The sequence below is a fragment of the Merops nubicus genome, unplaced genomic scaffold (assembly GCF_000691845.1).
Source record: "Merops nubicus isolate BGI_N331 unplaced genomic scaffold, ASM69184v1 scaffold2871, whole genome shotgun sequence".
NCBI lineage: Eukaryota > Metazoa > Chordata > Aves > Coraciiformes > Meropidae > Merops > Merops nubicus.
Window position 1 is genome coordinate 81,309 of NW_008586353.1, and position 21,538 is coordinate 102,846.

The following is a 21,538-nucleotide window of genomic DNA, read 5'->3' on the forward strand; positions in this document are numbered from 1 at the left end:
ACTGAAAATAATGTCTGTGGAAATTGATGCTTTTTCATTACAAAATCTTGGCTAAGAAATTCTGAGTTTATATTTATCATCGTTACTGTTACAGACTTTGGCAGCATTACACAAGAAAATCGAGTAAGGTCAATTTCATTACTTTATCCAAATGATAAACATTTTCATCATGTGGTTTCTAGAAAATATTGTTAAGTAAAATGCTGTGAGGAGTTGATGGAATACTTACTAAGCAACATATCCAAAACAGGTGGATGCTCAAAAAAATTCAGAAGATATTCTACAGAATTATGAAGCTGTGTATCACAGAATCACAGAATGTTAGGGGTTGGAAGGGACCTCCATAGACCATCGAGTCCAAACCCCCTGCCAGAGCAGGACCATCTAGTCTAGGGCAGGTCACACAGGAACACATCTAGACAGGTCTTAAAAGTCTCCATGGTAGGAGACTCCACAGTCTCCCTGGGCAGCCTCTTCCAGTGCTCTGGAACCCTGACAGTAAAGAAGTTCTTCTTCAGGCTGAGGTGGAACTTCCTGTGCTCCAGCTTGTGACCATTGCCCCGTGTCCTATCACAGGGCACAAGTGAAAGCAGGTTGTCCCTTTCTTCTTGACACCCAGCCCTCATATATCTATACACATTAATTAGATCCCCCTAAGTGTTTTCTTCTCCAGACTGAAAAGCCCCAGATCTCTCAGCCTCTCCTCATATGGCAGGCATTCCAGTCCCCCAGTCACCCTCGTAGCCCTCCACTGGACTCTCTGGAGCAGATCTCTGTCCCTCTTGAGATGGGGAGCCCAGAACTGGACACAATCCCCCAGGTGAGGTCTCACCAGGACAGAGCAGAGGGGCAGCAGGACCTCCCTTGTTCTGCTGGACACACTTTTCTTAACACACCCCAGGATACCATTGGCCCTCCTGGCCACAAGGGCACACTGCTGTCCCATGGACAACTTGTTGCCCACCAGGAGTCCAAGGTCCCTCTCCACAGGGCTGCTCTCTACCAGATCTCCTTCTAATCAGTACTGGTGCATTTTATTACTCCTGCCCAGGTGAAATTTCCAGAGTACACTCCTTTCCCAGTGGAATTTTACTGTTGTTCCAAAAAAAAAAAAAAAAAATAATATTCACATTAAACTCAATAATTGTTGTTCTTGACAATAATTCCATTCAAATGCACACACAGCCAAAATAAAATTAGAAAATTTACAGGTTTGCATTTGCTCTTCCTTAAATGAAAGAAGAGATCAGTGTGTGTTTACCTCACTCTTTTCGATTATGTTTTCAATCAGCCTCTAAGTGCAATGAATTGGCCTTTGATATAGGTGACAGGGTGTGAAATGGGTTCCTCATAACCACTGCAGAACGCACTCTTAAAAGGTTGTCAAGAGTGATCTCAGCTGTCCTGAAATCTTTGGTAACTCCACTCCATCATATTTCTTGCATTTCATGTTAACATAGACGTATGTGAACAGAAGCAACGTGGTACTTTTTTCCTGCTGTGCTCCTGTGTCATGTGATATTACCAAGAGTTTGTTTAGAGAAGAAACAGGCTTTGAAGTTCAGGAGTCATAGTTGGCAGGATGAATTTAAATATTTAATTGAGTGACCCTCAGCAAGTCACTTCATTCTGCACATCAGGTTTCACCCATGAGTGTACTTTGTAATATTCAGGACACTGAGATTTCTGGGTGGGTGGCTTTGTTATTAATTAATTGCATGACTCACATCCGAGAGCCCTGGTCACAGAATCAGCCCATCTGTGTTGAACACAACACAAAACTGACAAATAGACACATACAGATTGGAAAATCATATGTTAGGGACAAAATAACAGTAATCCATAATGCAAACAACATTAACATTAGCTGTCTTTTATGACCCTTACAGTGGAAATCCTGAAGGAAGCAGAGCTTTGAAAATGAGACAAATAGATGAAACATCCACTAAAAATTACTTAGTCACAACAAGTTCCCTACTCACCATAAGATTGTTTGGAGAAGCTGATATCTGGAATATTTGAGGCAAAGCAGCTGCTTGCAGCCAATCCTTTCAGACTGAGTTCTGCATAGAAGGCATATAGCAAGGAGGCAACTAGTGCCTACATGATGTCACCCTGAAGTGACCAAACATCTGAGTTTTGTTTTATTTCATAAGGTTTTATTTTCATTAACAAAGCCACATGTCACGTTCTGTTATCCTAGTCCTTCCCACAAGAGGATTATTGATGTCTATCAGGGTTCATATTTTTGCTAAAAACACCCACACTTCCTTCTCTTTATAGTATAGTAAGACATTAATCTTGATTTTCTACTAATCAGTCCAAGGGTTTTAACACTTAATACTTTATGCATGGAAAGCAAAATAACTGTCAGCATGATATAATTAAATTCTCTCTCATTGACCCTTAAAATGTTTAACAGCACCTCTTGCAGTCACATAATTACAGTAAATTGCAAGGAGCGAGTCCAAATTTAGTCAGATCTCCTGAATAATAACTGCATTCTGCACTCCTGAACACACAGCTGTTATCATTGCTGTCAAGATGTACTTAAAGCACCTTTAAATAGTAACAACTATATACCCATAGCAACACTAAGTAGAAAATCCTACTTACATCATTGGTGATTTGTTAGATGTTGGAGACCTCACTGCAAAATGTTTGATTTTCCATTCTGAACACAGTATCTAGGATTTACTCAGAGTAATTTATTAGATGTTGCCTCTCTGCTCTACTTTCTCAGTAACCAAAAGTAAACAAATAGATACCAATTACAAACATTTCTGATTAGAGATGCTAAGGGGAGTATCAACGTCCCAGACCACAAGTTTCAGAGAAATTAATACCATCTCAGGCCATTTAGAGGCAAGATTCAGGAACAGATATATGACAAAATTAAATACCAAAGCAAGGTTGAAGACTGTTTGTTATCCTCATACACAGGGAAAGGAAGTCAGGGTACCAGTCTCCTGAATCCTGATGGAGTCCACCCTTCAGGTCTGAGAGAGTGCCACCTGATACTACTGCAGCAGACACCCTAAATGAAGACTCTTCTTTTTGCTATTTGTCTAAGATAACCAACTCTCAGCTTGAATACCTATGTAGATAGGATTTCACAGATAATTTTGAACTGAAAATAATGAAGTTTTTGTTTACTCAGAGTTTCTCTTTCACAATGCAGAACTTCATGCCGTGACAGCTGGGATCATCACGCACACTAAAACCCCCTACAAAAAGTGTCATTTAAAGTAGCTCAGAGAAGACATTGGTTTGCCATGTGCATCCTCTGCAGGTCCCTCTCCTGGCTATTGATTTACTAGAAATTTGTTACCTGAGTCCTCCATGCAGGACTGATCATGCAAAACTAATTCACTGAGCAACTTAAGCACATTGCTTGCATTTCAGGGGACCTCCCTGCTGAGCGAGAGCAGCCACCCTTCTGATTCACACCAGCAAAGCTCTGGTCTCCATAAATCTAATTTCCCTAGACTTTTCCTGGGGAATCAAAGTATCACCCAGTGATAATGCGGAGCAGAAATGGAGGTTTCTTGGCTGCTGGATGCAGACAGCACTCAAGGTTAACAGATGGTTTTGCTTTATCAGAGAATGATCTCAGCTTCCACCCCCTAAATTTCTCATGCTAGGGGAAAATCAGACTGAATCAATGGAGCAGATATTTGAGGAATGGGAGGAGAGATATGTTTCCTTTAACCTAGGCACCATCAAGAGCCCCAGTCAGCTCTGGCACATCCATCTCCCCTTACTGCTGTGCCCAGGACAAGCAAAAGCCATTTTTCTCTGTGTCTTACTCCACCAGTGTGTTCAGGCAGTTTTCAAGGCTGTTACATGCTTCCCCAGCCAGGCAGAGAGCTGGGCCTGGGGCCAGGAGTCTGGCTCATTGTCCAGAAATGTGATTCTGATTTGGACCTTGTGATGGCTGAGGGGGCTTCACTGAGCTTCCTTGGGGAACAATGGAGTTTGGCCAAAGCCTTTGTAACACAATGCAAGTGTAAAGCCCAGAGCTGGAGAACATAGAGTGACAAAAGGAGCTTTGGCCAGCCTCATTTATATCACTTGTACCACTGCTATGACTTGCAGCTGCACCACAACAGTACTGCATGTAAATGCTAATAGACCATTGCTGTGCTCACAATCACAAAAGGGCATAGGAACCCTTTGACATATGACTTGGAGTAAATAGTTCACACTGACCTCACAGCTGCCTGCCTCTACTTTGGAAGAGGATTAAAAATACACAGAGAGCACAGGAAGAGGCTCCATGCTGGTATCCTGGTTCTGCGGGGCCCTCCCCCTTGGGAACAGCTAAATGTGGAAGAGCAGAGGGGAAGTCAAGCAAGCTCCCCGTCCATGAGCACTGTCCTTGCAGACTTGGTGGGATCTTAGGTGGATAAGGACAGTGAAACTCAGCAAGACAGGCTGTCAAGGCTTGGCAACATAACTGCAATTATTCAAGCTGTTTGCATTTTGTTTACTATCTTGACTGTTATATGACTATAGAAGTAATCTGTTTTTCATCATTTATTCCTTACCCTTTCAATTTCTTTGGGAAAGAAAGGAACAAAAGAAATTTAATAAGCAAAGAGGAGATACTTCAGGTTCTTCTTTACTTGTAGTACTACAAGTACTACAAAAGTAGTTAGGATGCTGAGATAGCAGGGCAATGTGCTTCCCAGTTTGACTGGTTTACATTGCACAGAAACAATTCCTGGTGCAAGGATGGAGCCCAAGACTCCCTGCCAGGCTGCAAACCCCTGAGCTTTTGCTATCTTTCTCATCCATTCATATTAGATTCTTGCCCCTATAATATCACCTAGCTTCAAGGAAAAGTATGATCAGAGATGAGAAAGTAAATGGTGGTCTCTAAACTTCTGTTTTCATTTTTGGGCTAAGTAATCCATCTGTTTTACAAAAGATGACAGTAGCACCATTTCCTTAGGAGACTCTGTTTTCATGGCTATCTGTGCCAGCTTGCAAAAGAGGATTGGAGGTTTTCACTCAGACCGAGACATCTTGTGAATGTGTCTCTGTGTGTCTGCTTAAGCTCAAGAAAGGAGAGGAAAGTCAGCCCCACGCCAGCAGCACACCTAGCATTCCTAACAGCAGCACTTAACTTGCTTTTTCAGATACACATCTAATTTTTGCCAGTTTGCCAATCCTCCACTAATTCTTACTGTGTGAGTAACCATGTGCCCCATTTTGGCACTTCTCCTAAGGTCAAGAAGCACAGGAGCACCCTTTCCTCAGTCACAGAAGTCTCTAGAAAAATCACAGCTACATGTCTGCAGGCTGAGTCTTTTACCAGAATTATCTCCTCAGAAAGCACACATCTCTTCTCATACCAGTGAGATCTTTCTTGACCTTGTTGAGTCCTGCAAAGAAAAAAGGATCATTCTTTTTAATTTGCTGGAATCAGACAAGATCTGGTTATAGCTCTAGGTAGGATATGACATTTTACACTTGAATAGAAAGACCTTTACATAGAGCAAGTGCAAGGTCTGGATTAATTTATACACCAAGAGTTTAGATTGTTCTCATTCTAAGCTTATCCCATTGGATTTTTTTAATCTCATTTTTAAATCTTTCAAATAATTTCCCTATAATTTATGCTGATCTTTGCTTCACTCCTCCTGACCTGTACTGTTGCCACCAGAATATCATTCTGCAAACATGAGAGCACATCAGTTCTTCTGTAGGAAGGCTAGAAAAAGGATAGAGACAGAGCAAGTAAGAAAGAGCAGAAACGGTCATAGGACTTCTGAAGGGGTTTCGTTCAGCTACCAGCAAAAGCCAGTTAGTAGTAATTAGCCTGCAAACCCATTGTCGGCTTACCCCCTACTATAATTTTTCTGTTCCTTTTTCCACCTCTGGCTATACCTGGCTATGAATAATTTTCTCTTCTTTCCCTCTACAGTATTTATACCTAATTTTAGCCCAAGAGCACTAAAAAATGTAAATTCTTATGTGGCAATCAAAGCTCTCCTGTACACGAATGTATCGCTAGGCAAAGGTACCAGGTAGACACATTTACCCCTAGGAGATTGCCCAGGTAGGAATAAGAATGGGTCTCCCTATAAAAAGTTACTACAGCCTATGAGATTAAGCCATTTATAGTAGGAAACAAACTGTAATTTACAGTTCTGGTGCTGTGCAATGGATTACAGATATCTAATAAATGTGCTTGGTTTTTACAGGGAAATCTGTGGGAGTGGAGAGAAGCCTATGTTATTACATATGGAACTACAGTAATATATGCCTATTTAAGTTGCCCATAATAGAATAAAATAGTTCACATTAAAAACAACCAAAAGAGGGAGGACTGCAAGGAGAGGACAAACGACTGTGCATTTACAGCCTCTGTAGCCAAAGCAGCCAGGGGTTCCCAGTAGGGCAATTAGCTTTGCAGAAGTGATGGCAGCAGCCACCAGAAACAGAAGCCCTGCCTGCTGAAGTGAACAGGATTACATCACTGTGAGGTTGGGTGGGGTGAGATGGGTCTGGCCTCATCCCTGGGAGAAGGGGATTTTTCTGCAGATTGACCTGCACCACAGGAACAGGCCTGCTCCCAGGGAGCAACATGCTAAAAACACTTTGAAAATCTTTTTCCTTCCTAAGGAGCTTGCTTCTTCATCCAAGAAGAGACAAATTAAATCTGTCCATTAAAGTCCTTTCAGACTCATTCCTTTTTAATTCATTTTGGCCTTGTGACAGTTTCCCTCTTTCAGATCTCGCCTCTTCCCTCAACACCTCTTCCCTTAACGCCTCAAGTTGTGCCAGGGAAGATTCTGATTAGATATTAGGAAGAATTTCTTCACTGAGATAGTGGTTAGACAATGGAATGGGCTGCCCAAGGAGGTGGTGGAGTCATCATCACTGGAGGTGTTGAAAAAACGAGTGGATGTGGCACCTGAGACTGTGGTCTAGTGGTTAGAGAAATGTTGGGACGAAGGTTTGACTGATGATCCTGGAGGTCCTTTCCAGCCATGGTGATTCTATGATTTCCAGCCTGTTGAATCACACTTTTTTAATGATTACATATGGGATGTGGATATGAAAATATTTCAGTGTATTAGTAAAGGCTTTTCTTGTCTGTGAAATCATGCGTTGAAGCATTCTTATGAATCCCAGCTACTTCTCTGGGAGACTATTTAAAGTGGAAAGCAGAAATTTTGATTCAGGTTTGGATCTGTAAATTCTTTTTGTTCTTCACAGCACTCTGGTGCTAGCCCAAGCACCATACATTTTCCTATACAAAATGCCTGATTTACACATTCAAAGTCAGTAATCAGTGCTTCATTCAGTTAAAATGGAAACATTATGACGTTAAGTCACTATGACCGGCTTAAGAGAGATGGATGTTCAGACATGGCAAGAAATTTGTCTTGTTTTTCTGGGTTGCTTTGACACTGCTAAACTGTTACAGAATAAATAATCTTTCCAAACTCATTACTATGTTTAAGTATAAGCCAAATTTACAGGTGCCATTAATATGATGACAAACCCATTTTTCAGTGAGTAAAGGCAATGTAAATGGGTATCAGAGCATATCAACATCACAACCTTCTTAAATCACATCAGAGCTACGTTTATGACCTCGACTTAGCTGAATAGGGAGCCTTTAATGATTACTCAGTTAAATAACTGCATAGTCTTAATCTGAAAAAGCCTGCAATTGTCACTGTGGGGTCGAACTTCTTAGAAAATACCAGGAAAACAAATGAAAACCAAAGTTACCTTTATTTTTGAAAATGCTCCCATTAGGCACCTTCCAGTTAAGTAGACTGTTTCGAGTGATGCCTACCACACTAATGTCTACCATCACTGACCCCAGTGCTGCTTCCATTTTCAGAATCAGTAGTATTTGCAGACATAAATATCACAAAATATGTATTTCAGTTTTAAAATACCGTTTGGTAGACTCACATGGATACAATACAAAAATCTTGTGACTGAAATCTTAAAACCCTTGAACCTCCTTATGTTCCATGTCCATGCTTAATGTCTCAAAGAAATCCTTGATGCCTGCTACGAGCAGAGCCTGAGCCCCCCCCAGAGGTCTGTGCAAACTCCTTTCCTCTAAGAATATTTCGAAGCTCCTTGGCCATTTACTTAAATTCCTGGGGCAGAGGCTCTGCCTCCTGATTAAATTTTATCATCCCTCTTTGTATCAGGACCATTGGGAAGAATCAGAGCACTTGGTTCATGACAGCTGATGTTCTTGTTATCTCACTGTGCCTTGCTGTGCTTCTATTGCTATGCATTCTACATCCAAGATTGTGATCAGCAGTATTAGAAGACAACACAGCTGTATTAAAAACACATTAAGTTAATAATCACTTTTGTACAGTAATATAAAAACATCAAAATGCTTTTAATGATGCTGTGGCTCATTTTTAAAGAAAAAATCCCCTTTTTTACAACACACACTGGATTATAAAGTCATGCTTTTCATATGAGAAGCGGATATTCTGTGATCCTTGACAAAAAGGACAGTCCATGGGGGAGTAATGCCTGCCAATTTAACTAAAGAGAAGCCCGAATTCTCATCAATAGAAACAGGAAATGAGAGAGGAAGAGTGTTCTGTTTTCCTGCATGTCTTTTCAAGACCAATTCCTTAACTCCAAATTTAGAACTATTTGGAACTAAGCCTGGTTGAAACAATTGAATGATTTACTAGTGTTTAAAAATAAATAAGACAACTCTGGAGTATACTACAAAAGTACTTCTGCGGTTCTTTTATTTACTTATTTATTTATTAATTTTTGGTTTTGTTGTTTGGTTTTGTTGTTTGGTTTTGTTGTTCGGTTTTTGTGTTTGTTTTTTTTTTTAGAAGGAGAACAATTCTTCCTCTATCCTCCTGTCGCCAGAAGGACAAGAACAATTTGGGTTCTGTTAATTAACAGTGGTCAGATATTTCTTGATTCTGTCTGGAATGTTTTTCTTTTTCATTATATGGTATTTCAAAACACAGGATTGAAAAAAAAAAAAAAAAGATGGTGTTATTACTGTAAGCACACAACCCGATTGCTAAGTAAATGAGTATATCACAAGAAAGGCACTACTTGGAAATGGCATCAGTCTTCCTCTGTTTTCAATTAAGCATATCCCAGGCCAATTCCCATGGCATGTTTTTCAGTGGAGAAGGAAGGAGATGTAGTCTGCATTAGTAAAAGCCAAAACATTAAAAGGAATTATTTTGTTGACATGAAGCAGTCTGCATAAGCAATATGGTAGCTATACATTCGGGGTGCTTGAACAAAGCTGGGTAGGTGCAGACAGGTCTATGTCTTTAAACCTATTGCACAAGTCCCCGTCACCCAGCGCAGGGAGCAGACGTGAAGCTGCTCCAGCTTTTTCCTTGACTGCCTTTCCTGCCCGAGGTAACGTCGTCTTTTCCGAGAGGCCTCGCTGTGCTCCGTTCCTCTCTGCCTGTGATGAAAGAGTTGGCTGGCAAGCTGAACATCATCATGCTTGGGCTCATGGTTCCTGGAAGAGCTTTTTTGTGGTGACGCATTCTCTTTCCACACTCCAGCTAGCCATACGGGAGCTCCTAAGCATTTATGAATCATCCAGACAACCATGTCTGGTGGAAATGCAAGAACGATGTTACAAGACTTCATTATTTGCCAGCTCGTCGCATCATCATAGAAAGAATTGGGTGGAAATAAGTTTCTGGTGAAACTTTATCTGACAGAGGCGTACTCTGAGCAGCATCCTGTACTCTGGATTCAGTGCATGCCCAGCAATAGATGAGCACACCAGCCTTGGGTCCCTCAGTCTGCAAAGAGCTGGGACGCTGTACAGATTTCAACCCCGCCCCTACAAGCCAGATTGTGAGGGGTGATAAATTGGAGTTGTGCAGTGAGCCGTGGAACAGGACTCTGGACAAGTGTAGGGGCCGAAGTGAGAGCACGGAAGAACTCGTGATTGGCTGACCCTGGGACAGGCTGACGTGCTGATGTGATAAGGAAGCAGAGTGGAGAACTTGCTCTGCTTGGCCAGCGTGTAATTCTGCCATTCGAGCAGAGTGAGGAACCAATGAAGAGTCACCACAACCACCATAGAAGTCCAGAGGACCAATTAAGATTTGCCACGACTTGCTTGTAAAAAGTATATAAATCACGTGTGTGTAAAAAATAAACATCTCAGTCTCAGACTCACTGCTGAACTGGGTCCCTGTAATCAGTTGCCACACCAGAGAAGGGACACACTATCCTTGCAGACTTGAGAGAAAGGTTGAACAGCGTGGTCATTTAAAATACCTCTGATATAAAAAAAAAATTATGAACTGCTGATAACTTGGTGCTACACATGGAAGTCAGTGAAGCTGGTTGGCATACAAAATCAGCTTTCTCCCAGATGAACATCCAAAGCTCTCTGTAGTGACAGGAAATTGGTACCAACTTCAAAAAGAACTTCCTTGTCATGAACAACCAGAACGCAGCAGCTGAAATCAGCACATAGTCCATTTCACAACTCCAGATCCCCACTAGTACAACCATGGGGTTGGACTATGTGATCTCCAGAAGTCCCTTCCAACTCCTATCATTATGTGATTAAGTCCAGAGAGGTTAAAAGTCCTTCTGAAGCATTTGGGAAGACAAGGAAGTGAACAAATTCCTTAAGTCATTATTTCAAGTCTGCTGAAGTTAAAGTTGTGAGAACAAGGAATAAATTAGTTTGGTAGCTGTCTGGAAAACTTTAAAATGGGGAAAAAAAAACTTCACTAAGAAGAAATGCTTTATCTTTTAAATGAAATTAAAAAAAATAAAATAAAAAGAGTATTTTATATTTTAGTTTCTTAACTTTTGAGGATAGTTTTAAAAGCATCCTTTGGGCTGAATCGAAAATACTGTTATACTGTTTGGGCTCGAGATGGTCCTATGTGAGCAGGGGTGTTGGACCAGATGAGCTCCCGAGGCACCTTCCAACCTCAACTATCCTGTGATTCTGTGAAACCACAGAATCACAGAATGTTAGGGAAGGGACCTCTGGAGATCATCGAGTCCAACCCCTCTGCCAGAGCAGGAACATCTAGTCTAGGGCAGGTCGCACAGGAACGCAGCCAGATGGGTCATAAAAGTCTCCATGGTAGGAGACTCCACAACCTCCCTGGGGAGCCTCTTCCAGTGCTCTGGAACCCTGACAGTAAAGAAGTTCTTCCTCAGGTTGAGGTGGAACTTCATGTGCTCCAGCTTGTATCCATTTTACCTCATCCTATCACAGGGTACAAATGAAATCAGGTTGTCCCTTTCTTCTTGACACCCAGCCCTCATATATCTATACACGTTAATTAGATCCTCCCTAAGTCTTCTCTTCTCCAGACTAAAAAGCCCCAGGTCTCTCAGCCTCTCCTCATACAGCAGGTGTTCCAGTCCCCCAGTCATTCTCGTAGCCCTCCACTGGACTCTCTCCAGTAGATCTCTGTCCCTCTTGAAATGGGGAGCCCAGAACTGGACACAATACTCCAGGTGAGGTCTCACCAGGGCAGAGCAGGGGGAGAGGAGGACCTCCCTTGTTCTGCTGGACACAGTAAAGAGGGAGGAGAACCCCTCTTGTTCTCCTAGCAAGGTCAAGTGACCAGTAAAATGGTCAAGTGAAAGTCAAAACTTTCCGAAGTATCTCCTTCCCCATCTGCAAATGAATTTACCTAATTTGATCTTTGAAGTCCTGAGTCCCTCTGGTGTAACGTAAGGCACTGAGTATGAGATCCAGATAGAAAACTTCCAAAATCAAGGAAATAACACTTCCTCCCCCATTCCTGAGATATTGCTACTTAGTTTCAAGTACTCCCTCCACCCCTAGAAGCTGCATCTGCCTTAAATCAAGTACTTCATGGGTGGTGGGTTTTTACTTTGTTTTGGTTCTACTCTTATAGAAGTAAGAGGATACAGTATCAAAGGAAACAGGCACTGAAGATTTTTATTTTGTATAGTTCCTTTTCCAACTTGAAAAAATTAGAACTCTGAGCAAAGAAAGGAACACTGCCTCAATGTGCCATGGTGATACTGGGAAATAAGAGCAAGGCAAATGTATTTTCCCCCCCTTCTTCTTGACACAGGTAAGCATTTGTTATGCAGTGTTTGCATTTCTGTTAGAGAATCTTACAGAAAATTATTTTTTTTTCCTACTTATTCTGAGAGTCTCTTTTTCCAGCCAGTTACACACATTACATACTTATTGACTTCCCCCTATTCAAAATGTGCAAAATTAGATAGATTAGGTAGATGGAAGAAGTGACATTAACAGGAGAAATTGTCTTTAATCCTTAAGCTTTGTATCTTAAGACCCTGTTTTAAAGAGTTTTGACTTTGTCATGTTAATGGAAATCCTTATAATGACTCCAGCATGATAGTACTTTTTCTCTCTTTTGTTTGTCTATTTCTCATTCATAGTCTTTCATGTTATTCACAATAATGAATTGTTTCAATCTATAATTTATTGCTTCTATTTCTCATAACGCCTTGAGAAGAAATAGGATCAGATATTTTTTCAATAGAATAAACAGAAGTGAACTCCACTGAACGTCACCCTCAGGGCAACAGGGAAACAAGCATGAACATGAAGCAAGTGCTTCCAAAATAATACAGGAAAATACAGCTATAGCTAAAAGATGTCAGTAAGTGCAACAACTTCCTGGCAATATATGAAACTACACTGTAACTCAAACCTGATTTTCAAGGTGGTTTGTATTTTTCCTTCCAGTACATCATATGCTAATGGTCCTATGCAGAGAAATATTAAAAAACAACAACCAGCCTACACTTTTGGACAACATATGTTCTGGAAGTTACTGACTGTTTCTATAAACTCCTTGCAGCTTTTCTCTTTTTAACTGCTTGAAGCTATTCCAATCTAAAATCAATTAAGGAGGTCTGGAGAGAAAAAAGTTACGAACTGAATTATTTCAAGTAGAATGAAATCTTGATTCACTGTACAGAATACAGTAGAAGTTTAAAGACATTACAAGATAAATCTCTCCTAATTCACATTTTTGTTCTCTTAATTACTGTTGTTGATTCTTTAAAATCAGAAAAAGAAAACAGAACACATGGACTCATAGCAAGGTTAAATAAGGAGGATATATTTCAGTACTGTTTATGATTTTGGCACTGGCATGGTAAGAAAGTCTGGTTTTACTTTTTAATTACAGTGACAAGAATCATCACTCTGCTGTTTGATCATTGAATCTCCTAATTTTATACTCAGTAATCCAAAAAATCTTTTGCAACTCTTGTCTGTCACCAGAAGCCCAATGGAAGTTTGTTTCCTAGGCTGACAGGCCATGCTTAATGTAAGCTATTTTGCTTCATGAATCTCATCCTCTGGTAAACTTATTACCCATGAAAAGCTATCTGCAGAAAATGTAGAAGCTGAAAACTTGTTTGACTGGCAACTTCACTCCTCCTTTGACATCTGTATTTACTGCTTAATAGACACACAGGAATGAAAATAGTGAAAAAGCCCCATATTTTAAAGCTGCAATGCCTTCTTTGCTTAAAAATGTGACAGGTCAAACTTCAAGTCATTTAATGTTTCATGTAGATACTTAGTAATTTAGAATGTAAAAAACCAACCAACCAACCAACACCCCAAACCAATATGGTTAACACTATGAACTCAGCTGCTCCTTTTCCAACCATGTAAACACTGTTTCTGGGGGTAATAACCTAGGTTTTACACTTCCGTCAAAGACTTACACTTTGAAGTCATACAAAAGGCATTTAGAGTATCAGTGAATGACAACCACCAACAAATTGTTTTCAGGAGGTGACCTTCAAGATCATCAACCCAGCACTATGTGATCACCTCTAAACTATGTCCTTAAGTGCCTCTACAAACCTTTTAAGTACCTCCAGGGATGGTGACTCCACCACTTCCTGTTCCAGCACTTGCCAACCCTTTCTGTGAATATTTTTTTCCTAATAAATAACCTAAACTTCCCTGGTACAACTTGAGGCCATTTCCTCTAGTCCCATTGCTTACTGCATGGGATAACAGAGTGACCCCCACCTCACTACAGTCTCCTTTCAGGTAGTTGTAGTGAGTGATAAGGTCTCCCCCTCAGCTTCCTTTTATCCAGGCTAAAGAACCCAAATTCCTTTAGCCACTCCTCATAAGAGTTGTGCTCTAGACCTTTTACCAGCTTTGTTGACCGCTAGACACACTCCAGTACCTCAACATCCTTCTTGTAGTGAGGGACCCAAATGTGAACAGAGTACTCAAGGTGCAGCCTTGACCAGTGTCGAATACAGGGGCACAACCACTTCCCTAGACCTGCTGGACACAGTATTTCTGATACAAATCAGGATGCCGTTGGACTTTTTGGCCACCTGGGCACTTTGCCAGCTCGTATCCAGCCAGTTGTCAGTCAACATCCCAAGGTCCTTTTCCAGACACTCTGCATGGAGTTGTTGGAACCCAAGCAGAGGACCCAGCACTTGGTCTTGTTGAACCTCTTACCACTGGCCTTGGCCCATCGATCCAACCTGACCAGATCCCTCTGTAGAACTAAGATATCTCATCAATTTTTTTAATGAAAGCACCCTAGTAAAATCTGTCTAATAAAAAACAGAGGACAAGCTGTGGAGCATTGAGCATGACCTGGACTGCAGTTTTAAGAAATGACTGGTAGATCTCAGCTTCACTCTTAAGACATTAACTAGTGCTGTAGAATTTTTTCCTACTCCATAATTTTTGACATCTGGGTGGAAGACAGGAATGGGTACTAACTTCCTCTTTTCCTCATTCAATAGCTTCCAGTTTTAATCCCCAGCTAAAGAATTGAAATCAGCCCACCATCCTGATACCTGTTTATTCAGGCACTATTACTTTATTTCCAATCTTAAAATATTTTACATCAAAAGCTTTGATATTTTAAAATATCATGTTCTTAAATTCAATGCACAGATTTTCTTTTATTGAACTGCCAAGTCAGCATACTAAACTATTAAAATTTTAAACAAATTCACATATGAATTTAAAATCTATTTTGCATGTAAATAATCACCATCTGTATAAATAAAATTTAGAATACGTAATTACTGGCAGAATCTAGAGTCTCTGGACATAACATTTTCACAATCAAAAAATTTTCATTATCTCAAAACCAAGAGTCAATAAGAAAAACTGTCTCAAGAGTAATGCCCACTCATGTAATGATGGCCTGCCTAGAAAAAAATAAACTAAAAGAAAAAATCTCTCCCTTTCCTCAATGGCCAGACGGTGAAATTAAAGAAGAGGCTCAGTCCCTAACAATGTTTACTTAAGGGATTCATCACCATCCCTTCATCAGCAGGATTTTGCTGGGGATTACATGAGTCACAGGAGCTTTATGTAAATATTTTAAAATGGGTTCAAAACATGCTCTTTGAATTTTGTTACTTTCCAGTGTATTGCAATAGTTTTGCTCCTCAGTGGCAAATACCTGCAGAGAGAATACAGCGACTTCAGCTACACTCGGTTATTGGAAATTCCTTTTCAGATCAACTAAGCAGATGTTGTGCTTTTGCTCCAAAGTTCAGCTGACGGGAGGGAAACATTTCTCATAGATAGCTGAGTTAAGGGGCTCCCCTACTGCTGCTATGCGGATGACAGCAGAGGGGCAGGAGGGAGTGCCAAGGCACAGACTGCAGCGCTGCCGTGAGAGGCAGGCGAGTAAGAGAAATCATAAATCTCAATACGCTCAAACCATGAATCAGTAGAAATGAATGACATGCTACTCTGGCATAGTCTAGCAGCTCTGCTTCAGTTTTTTTACAAGCACTTTGATTAGAAAGGGGTCCTAAATTAACTTTAAAATTCTTTTTCAGGTCAGAGAAATTAAAATCAGGTCAGAGAAAGTACTAACCCCCACACAATTTGAAACACTCCATATTTATGACATTAGTTCACCAAACTTCAGAAGCACTGAATGAGTATTTTTTAGTTTTGCATGCTGTATCAAAAACTGAGCTAATGCCTGACTTCTGACGAAATGTGGACTTAAAAGAAAGTGGCCCTTGAAAAGCTCAGTTTTTCTAAGGCTCAGACTCATTATTTTCTAAGCTGCTCAGATACACTCTCTTATAAAGTTGCTGAGAGGAAAAAAAAGACTTGGTCCTTCAAGGTGAGAAGCCAAGTTTAGACTCTGTAGAAGGCTGACACACCATGTCCTTGAGTGAGCTGCTGTTCTCCTCACGTGATTTGCAACAGTAACAGCATTGAAAGCACAACCACCTCCTCTGCGCTGCTTACACCCACGCAGAATAGGAAACTAAGAGGTTAATAATGACCCTAAAGCACTTTTCTCCTTCTCCTACCAAGGGGCTTTAGTTTGAAGGACTGCCTAAACTAGTACTGACTGAAGTTGAAATAAACAGTGGCTGCTACAACTACCTCTTTTTATACAGTACTGGGAAGAAGAGCAGTTTATAGTTCAGCAGCCAGCATACAGCTAGAAGAGGCACAGTTTTCTCTACAACCTTTAGTGATGGAGCCAGTACACATACAAGTGCAAGTACATGACTGCTCAGGCCTATGGAGTTATTTCTTGGATTAAAGTCCAATTCCAGCATTTTTGGTTTCCCAAAATAGTTTTCTCTCTTCCATTTGCCTTTTTTATTACCACAACCCAGAATATGCTGGAGACAAGAAAATAATAAAAAAATAATTTTCATGTTGGTTAATTGTTTAAGCTGGAACAGACTACATTTTTTAAGGTATCTACGATATATTCTAAGTAAAAATCAGTGCAGCAGGGACAGCACTTGCACAGTGCTTTGGAGTTATACATACTAGAAGTAATAGAGGCCTGTATTTTTGGTGCTTCAGGTTACGGTATCAGCTTTGCGATATCCCTCAGACTCTTCAGTTGCTTGTGCCCTAAGTTACAGATGCAGTAAGAAATGCCTGGCTTAAAATGCCTCAACAACTAATTCTTATTAGCACTAAAACAAATGCAGTAAATCAGATAAAACTGTACCCTAACTCAAAGCCGGCATAATAGTCCTACTTACTGCTGAAATTTCCTGTTGTCACAGTTTGGAATATTCCTGTGCAAGACTAGAAAAATATTTAGACACATTGAAAGAAATTCTCACAATTCAGCTTGGTAAAATTTTACAATACTTCTATTTTCAAGCATAAATATGAAGCTTGACATACATTCATGCATGGTACTTTTCTGAAAAGGAAATCAGGAGTGGAAGAGGGGAAGCTAGACTCTTCTACTGAGGATGGTAGCTTTCCCTCTCACTCTCCAGGAGTGTCCTGCTGAGGCCAGCAGAAGAATCTTTCACTTTCCCTGTGAAAAGCTGCCTAGATTCTGAAGCTGAGATTGTGGCAGCTAGCAGGAGTTCACACAGGGAAGAGCTCAGTGTGTGAATTATACACCCATTCACAAAGCATCGGGCCAGGTTCAGAGTTTCAACAGTGCTCTCTCAACCATATGTTCTAATATCACAGTTACTGGTTAACAGTAGGTCACAGAAGGGTGGGCTCTTGTCAAAGGCTGTTTTAACAGTGTTTTGCAGTAAAGAGGGCTAATGAACCATGGAAGTGAGACCGATTTGGGAGTAGTGAGTAATGCTATTTGAGCATGGTCCAGACAAAGTTAAACACCCGCAAAATCGCCCTACATGAGTGAAAAAGCATATTTAAAATGTCCTTTGTTGGATAAGATCCAGCGTAACACACAGTCAAAAATGGAGTACTCAGGTTAGAGCAAATGAACACGAACTCTGCCACGTGGCAAAAGGCTGGGGTAAGAACAAGATGCTAAACCAAATTCTTTACAAACACCCTAGAAACTTGATAACATTCAAAAATTTGGTATGTTTTAACTGAGGGGTTGTTACGATTCATGCTGCAGCCAGGAGTAAAGGCTTGCCAGGGCTCACTGCGGCGTTCCTTCACTTCCCATTAGCAGCTTCCTGAGGCACATGACATTGTGGTTTACAAGAGAAAAACGTCAGTGCCCAGAATTTAGAATTAAGCCAGGCAGAAAGGAAGCAAATAGTTCTGTGCTTAAAAACCAACCCTTAACTAGTTCAAACTGTATCCAGTTAGTTCGAGGTGTACACAATTGCCTCGGCAAGATTAAGCTATCTAGTGGGTAAGAAATAAAATGCAACTGGCCGAGAAGTAGTGCAACACCAACAGCTAAAGAAATTTTGTTAAAAATGGACTTTTGAAGTTCTTGATGGAAAATGAAATAAAGTCTTAGTTAAGGGTGCCTGACATCGTAAGAGTACTTTTTTGATGCTTAAGGAAACAGATTGAAATGACTGTTCTGGACAGTGTTCAGGTCATTAAGTTGTGAAAATGTCAAAGCAATTAGGGACATATAATCAAAGTTTCACGGGACGTCTGAGTTAACACTTTTCACTGTTGGTGCACTACCTGGAATGAATTTGAAAATACACTTTTTGGTGTTTCTTCCATACCAACTGAAGCAAGTTCCACCACTTGTGTCTTCCTCTGTAAGGACTTAACTCCTGAAAAGAAGGAAGAGTTGTTTTTCTGTTCCTCTCCTCTCCCCTTTGTAATTTATTGGATGGAGGACCTCTACCTCTTCCCAACATAAATGGAAGCAAACTAGGTTTAAACACTTAAAAAGATATAAAGGTTTATTAAATGAATCCAGATTGGACAGATATTACATAAATTAAACAGCAATAAAATTTTACTAGGGTTTATGTACAGATCACAGTGATTTTCATTGTGCAATGAGGGCTGACTTTGTAACTTTGAACAGTACTTATACACGTGAGCTACAACAAGCAACCAGCAACATACAATGTTAGTCAAGTTAACTTTGCAAGTCTAGCAGTTCAAAAACTGATTAGGCAGTACACAAACGCCTGCTACCGCTATCGCTACTTACTACACAACAGAGTATTTATAAAGCAGTCAAGGTTTGCCATAGAAAAGTGCAAAACATGGGAAGTCTGTACACAGTACAGTACACAAAGGAATCATGCTACAGTCATTGAAAGCTGAAAAATTGTTCTATAGCATAGGAAGCACTGCATCACAACTCTTCTGAATGGCAAGCAGATGGGCTGAGGAACAGCCGTATCTGAATTGCTTTCAAAACTGCAAAATCCCTGTTCGTCCATTTAAACATAGTTTAGTACCTATATTTGATCCATTAACAATGACTTTCTACAGTGGAAGATCACATTAGTTAAAGCTCAGTAGCACACATACTCATTGATCAAGCTAATTTACAGGAAAATCTACAGCATGTTCTCCATTGAAATCATGAAGCATTTATCTCGTTTGGTTACAAGGCAATTGAGTTTACAATGCACGTTTATCACTTAAAAGCTCAAATCGGGCAATTAAAAAATATATATATAAAACTCAAAAATAAAGGTTGTTTTTTAATGTTTAACATTCTTGTTCACCGAAGCAGAATATCAAAGGCCTATGGGCTCTTGCAAGAAAAGAGTCCTTATGCAACAGTCTATATGCAAAAACACGTTAACAGAAGCAACTATAACAAAGTGAACTTCAGAGAATACCAGACTTGAATGGAAAATAAAGTGTTCTCCTCTGCCTAAAAACCCCATGAATCTAGAGTCCTTAGTGCAGTGTCTATCTGAGGACATCTGCATGAGCACTCAGACAGAACTATGTTAGTGGGCCATGAAGTCTCAGCAAAGCCTTAAAATAAAATGGACTCACTTGTGCAAAGAAATAACATGAGTAGGTAATGACAGCTCATTAAGTTTAAGACTGTAGAGAAAATGACTGATCACTTAAAATAATGCTTAAAAAAATGTTTTGATTTTATTTTCAGTCAAGGATTTTAATTTAAAAAAATTTAAAAACAGTTTTGTACTAGAAAGCATGTTGACGAGGTCAGTAGTTAGGCATATGTACACATGGCTCTGGAAACAATATAATGTCAATGGATTAGAATTATTAATACAATTGTTTCTTTAGTCTCTATCATAATGAAGGTCAGTGCATCCACTGCCAGCAATGGATAAGATTCATAAAAAGAAAATCCACTATTCTCCTGTTGTTCAAGCATTTGGAACTTCTAACCACCAATGTCGCACATTAGTCAAATAAAACTTCATTTCCTCAGCTTTGAAGACGTCAACACAGTGCAGTGCAGTTTTTGAATTTGAAAAAAAAAAAAAATATTTAGCACACTTGTTTGATGCAGTATGTACATCTTTAAATAAGAAATTGTTTTTGGAGTAGTCAGCGTCCATAAAATACTGTAAGCTTACACAGCAATAAAAACCCCTGACTGGTGCTTGCTCCCATTAAAGTAAACTGTGTCTTATGTGCTTCAGTTTTCCCAATTGATTTGGAATAACCATAGATACAAATACAGTGGACAGACTTTTTTTTTCCACCAAGAGAATAAAGCATTTTTACCAGGTTAAAACGATCTTTTTCTATAGATTTTTCTATATTTCATTATACATTCCTATATGGTATTTACTGAGTGGCAGCTAGGGCTATCAACCTGTGACACCTGCATAACATCAAGAAGACTCTGTGATATTCCAGAATTACCATTTTGAAGTATTCCGATTCTGTTACACATTGTGCATTTTTGCAAAGAGTTACACAGCCTTTTGAAGTTAGACTTGCTTTATAACAAAATATTTTTAATACCCTAGAAACTGCAAGTGAAGGTTGCTTTTCTACAAGGAGACTCTAGTTGCAGTGTCATAAAATCCTAAACATGGTAATTTCATTAGCAACTACTAGAATATCAACTTCATAAGCTTTCAGGAATTAGTTCAGAAAAATGAATCTTTGGCCTACATTTCTTATGGCATTTCAGATCAAAAATGTGGAAGGCAGTGTGTGAGAGAAACTGTCTGTATGATCTACTTAAATAGTTTTATGTAGACCCATCAGTCATAGTAGTGGAACTCCAGTGAGCTGACACACTATCAAAAGAAATATTTTTGGTCTAAATATCATTTCACTAGAAGTTATCTAAACCCACAACATCTGAAAGAATGTTATCACCTTTTGAAACTGAAGCACTTCAAAGTCAGTTCTCCTATATTAACAGAAGTATCACAATATGTAACATGAAAAAAATCTAAAAAAGGATCCTGACTTGTATACAATCTACCTTCACGTTTGTGTGTATTCACATACATAGATACATATGCACATACTGATATTTGGTGCTACTTAAAATGCAGTATTGCAAATGCTTCCTAAATAGAGTGTGCTCAAGCTGCTAGAAAGGTGTTAGGACAGGACGGAAAAAGAGGCTCCTTGCTTCTAAGGTCTGAACTCTGCATATAGGGAATTCCTGGCAGCAGAGACTTTAGGAGATTTCCAAACGCAGGAGCAGAAAAATTAGGATCTAATATATATTCAGTCTTCTCTCTGATATTCTGAACTGCCAAGCATTCAACAATAATGAAAAATGTCTGTAATGGCTCATAGCTTATATTTAGAGAAGACAGCAGGCTTGAGAGAGAACAACTCCTTTGAGAGCCAGTTAGAGCCCTTGTAACAGTATGCACTGAACTGCATGTTTACCGAGAG